Raw genomic sequence first — 5,000 nt, 5'->3', positions numbered from 1 at the left:
AAATAACAAATATAACGAATATAGCGAAAATAACAAATAAAGCAGACAGCAGCAGCAAGAATAACAACTCTTCAAGCAAGAGAAGGCAAGGGGGCCCCACAAATATATATATAACGAAAATAACAAATATAACAAATATAGCGAAAGTAACAAAGGAAACAAGCCAGAGGAGCAAGAATAACAACTCTTCAAGGCGAACAAGGAAAGGGGGCCCCACAAATATAACGAAAGTAACAAATGTAACGAATATAGCGAAAATAACAAAGGAAACAAGCCACATCAGCAAGAATAACAATTGTTGAAGCAAGAAAAAGGAAGGGGGCACCACAAATATAACGAGAATAACAAATATAACGAATATAGCGAAAATAACAAATGAAGCAAACAGCAGCATCAAGAAAAACAATTCATCAAGCAAGAGAAGGCAAGGGGGCCCCACAAATATAACGAAAATAATAAACATAACGACTTTAGCGAAAATAACAAAGGAAACAAGCCACACCAGCAAGAATAACAATTCTTAAAGCAAGAGAAGGCAAGGAGGCCCCACAAATATAACGAAAATAACAAATATAACAAATATAGCGAAAATAACAAAGGAAACAAGCCACACCAGCAAGAATAACAATTGTTCACGATGGACAAGGGAAGGGGGCCCTACAAATTTAACGAAAATAACAAATATGACGAATTTAGCGAAAATAACAAAGGAAACAAGCCACAGCAGCAAGAATAACAACTCTTCAAGGCGAACAAGGGAAGGGGCCCCACAAATATAACGAAAGTAACAAATATAACGAATATAGCGAAAATAACAAAGGAAACAAACGGCAGCAGCAAGAATAACAATTCTTCAAGGCAGACAAGGGAAGGGGCCCCACAAATATAACGAATATAGCGAAAATAACAAATGAAGCAAACAGCAGCAGCAAGAATAACAATTTTTATTGGCAGACAAGAAAGGGGTCCCACAACTATAACGAAAATAACAAATATAACGAATATAGCGAAAATAACAAATGAAGCAAACAGCAGCATCAAGAATAACAATTCTTCAAGCAAGAGAAGGCAAGGGGTCCCCACAAGTATAACGAAAATAACAAATATAACGAATATAGCGAAATGATAACAAAGGAAACAAGCCACACCAGCAAGAATAACAATTCTTAGAGGCAGACAAGGGAAGGGGGCCCGACAAAAATAATTTCGATGTTAAAAACCTTTTTACGCGACATTTGATGATAACTTATTTCCGTAAAGGTTAACTTGACTATGTCTTTGTCTTTCATATAAATAACCAGGCAGCAGGACTTTGCGCCATTATAATAAGCTTGTGTACATATTTTTAAAAACGGGCGACAACCGAGTACGCCAATTATTTTCCATTCGCCACGTTATTTGTATCATAGACGACTTTGCCTTACAAAAACGAGGCGACAAAAGGAAGACAATAGACGAGCTCATACATACTAATGAATCATTTTTGCGATTGTGTTCATGCTCGTTTGCGCGTGATTTGTATGCAGGTTTTTGCGTATATTTGGTTCGCTTATAGCCGAGTTGCGAGAAAAAGATAAGAGCATGCCAAAACACTAATAACGATGTTGCTAAGTGCAAACCTGGCATTAGTGGCTTAGAAATGGAAAACGACACTACTTTGCAAATGCTATCATGTAATGGACTTCGTAAGCATTGGAGTGAACGCAGTGTCCGTAAGTGACGAATTTCATATGTTGCTAAAACGAATTACATCCGATTGACGTTTGAAATTTCCGAACAAAGTAGTTACACAGCGGTGCATGGAGAAAACACAAACAAACAAACAAAAAAAACAAGGAGGAAAGAAAGAGAGAAAAAGCACCTTTACACACGTCAAACATTGTAATATGAACCCTTCTTGGGAGTAACTGCAGAATACCCTGTCACTCGAACAAAGTTCTGCCTAGCCAGCACGCGAAGACTAATAAAATCAAGTTTAAGTATGTAATGTATTCAAGTCAAAATCAATTGCGAATTGAAAATGGCTAGGCGTAGAGGCTGGCTACGCGGTATGCAGTGAGATAATCCCGTGAAAAGTGTAATTAACCAAACCGGAAATTGAAAGCTAAAATGTTAAGAGAGTGCTTAGGCCTAATCACTGAAACGAGCGCTTAGGCTTAATCTGTGAACGAGTGCTATTTTGTTCACACGAACTCGTGAAAAGTGTAGTTAACCGAACCGTACAATGAAAGCTAAAATGTTAAAGAGGGTTTACGCCTAATAACTGAAACGACTTAAAACGAGTATGGACAATGTGCGCGCTTGCGAGCCGTGCGAGCCATGGCTGTGAACCATTGGAGTCCTTATTCGAGGCAACATGCGAGCAATTCGACTTAACATGCGAGCCACGCAGTTACTGAAAGCGCAACGATTTAAAATGGGTGCTTAGAGTTAAATACTTGTAATCACCACTATTTGCACAATTTGGAGTGTGATCGAAGATCGGACACCGGGTGTCTCAAAGATCTCAATTCAGTTTGCATTAGAACTGCCTCCTATTGTCCTATCGAACGCAATAAGGGCCAAGTTATTAGCCACTGCACCAAATTAAAAACTTTGGAGTTCGTTGTAGGTGTTATTGGCGAACTGTATTAACTAATGTGCCCTTTGTGTTTATTATCAAGGAATACTTACATTGCTTCCTGCCAAAATAATTCCCGCCACATCACTGATGAAGTCCGGCTAACAAAACTTATTTCTGTTTATTCATTCAACAACTCATTAAGGATTAACAAAAGCAGTACGAAACATTGCGAAATAACAGAACCAATAATCCAATAAATTTAGCATACAGAATTCCAGGAGTGATCATTATACAATGCAACTCGGAGATAAGCGAACCAAATATACGCCAAAAACTTGTGTACAAATAACGCGCAAACGAGCATCAACACAAATGCAAAAATGATTCATTAGTATGTATAAGCTCTTCTATTGTGTCGGTTGTCGGCCCGTTATTAAAAATATGAACACAGGCTTATTATCATGGCACAAAGTCCTGCTGGCTGGTTATTTTTATGAAAGGCAAAGACGTCATCAGGTTAACTTTTAGAGAAATAAGTTATCAACAAATGTCGCATAAAGAGCTTTTTAACATTGAAATTATTTTTGTGGAGCCCCCTTCCCTTGCCTGCCTTGAAGAATTGTTATTTTTGCTGCTGTGGTTTGCTTCCCTTGTTATTTTTGCTATATTCGTTATATTTGTTATTCTCGTTATATTTGTGGGGCCCCCTTCCCTTGTCTGCCCCTAAGAATTGTTATTTTTGCTGCTGCCGGTTGCTTGCTTTGTTATTTGCGCTAAATTTGTTATTTTCGTTATTCTTGTTATATTTGTAGGGCCCCCTTTCCTTGTCTGCCTTGAAGAATTGTCATTCGTGCTGCTGTCGTTTGATTCACTTGTTATTTTTTCTATATATGTCATTTTCATGATTTTTGTTATATTTGTACGGGTCCCTTTCCTTGTCTGCCTTGAAGAATTGTTATTCGTGCTGCTGTCGTTTGATTCACTTGTTATTTTTGCTATATTTGTTATTTTCGTTATTTTTGTTGTATTTGTAGGCCCCCCTTCCCTTTTCTGCCTGTGTGGCTCGCTTGATTTGTTATTTTCGTTATTTTTGCTATAATTGTTATTTTCGGTATTTTCCTTAGCACGGTTGTTATATTTGTCATTCTTGTTATTCTTGCTGCTGCCGTTTGCTTAACTTGTTATTTTTGCTATATTTGTTATTATCGTTATTTTTGTTATATTTGTAGGGCCCCCTTTCCTCGTCTGCCTTGAAGAATTGTTATTCTTGCTTCTGCCGTTTGCTTCATTCGTTATTTTTGCTACAATTGTTATTTTCGTTATTTTTTTTTATATTTGTAGGGCCCCCTTCCCTTTTCTGCTTTGAAGAATTGTTGTCCTTGCTGCTATCGCTTGTGATCTGTTATATTTGCCTGCATATATGTGTGGCTCGCTTGATTTGTTATTTTCGTTATTTTTGCTATAATTATTATTTTCGGTATTTTCCTTAGCACAGTTGTTCTATTTGTTATTCTTGTTATTCTTGCTGCTGCCGTTTGCTTGACTTGTTATTTTTGCTATATTTGTTATTTTCGTTATTTTTGTTATATTTGTAGGCCCCCCTTTCCTTGTCTGCCTTGAAGAATTGTTATTCTTGCTTCTGCCGTTTGCTTCATTCGTTATTTTTGCAGTTTTTATATTTGTTATTCTTGCGACTGCATGCATTTCTGGACATAAGTGTTGGTGGCCGAGAGCTCCTTCACTGCTTTTGTCAGAGATGCCTCAAAATTCGGATTGACTAGAACAACTCGAGCCACGTTCTCGCTCTCCCAGTCCTCGGCGTATTGAGAAACAGACATAATAATGCTACCAGAACCGGCAACAACTGGACTCATAAAGCATAGTGCAGTTCCACGTATGGTTGCGCTGTTTAGTTGTCTGCAAAGGTCCCTCTGCTTGAATCATCCTTAAGGGGCACCCAACGACCTATTTTCTGTAAAATGTATTATTATACCCCAGTTAATGAAAATAAATGTTATTAAGGCATTTTCAGGTGTTTTTCAGTGTTGCTGGGAAAACATTATCTGTTCCTTTTTCCCAGCAAGACACACAAGAAATTTCCCAGCCAGCTAGATAAAATTGGTTGGTTTCCCAGCCAGCTGATCAAATTTATTTCCCAGCCAGGAATTCCGCACGCTTTCAAATCCCTCGATCCAAAACGACCGAACAAAAGCGACAAAACCAGGACAAAACAGGTTTTTTAAGAAAGCGCAATCACTCTGACAAGCCGTCGTATGTTTGTGACTACTCTCTGGGAGAGGGAAGGGGTTCTTTTTTCTTTTTCTTTTTTTTTTTAGTCGTCCTCAGTCTTCAGAGTTTCTACAGCCAGCTCGGGTTGAAATGCTAGAAAAAGTCAGTAATTCCCAGGAAAAACCTCTATCAATAACAAAATTTCCCA

Source organism: Montipora foliosa, chromosome 3 (genome assembly GCF_036669935.1).
Source record: "Montipora foliosa isolate CH-2021 chromosome 3, ASM3666993v2, whole genome shotgun sequence".
Classification (NCBI taxonomy): domain Eukaryota; kingdom Metazoa; phylum Cnidaria; class Anthozoa; order Scleractinia; family Acroporidae; genus Montipora; species Montipora foliosa.
Note: the sequence above shows the minus strand (reverse complement) of the source record.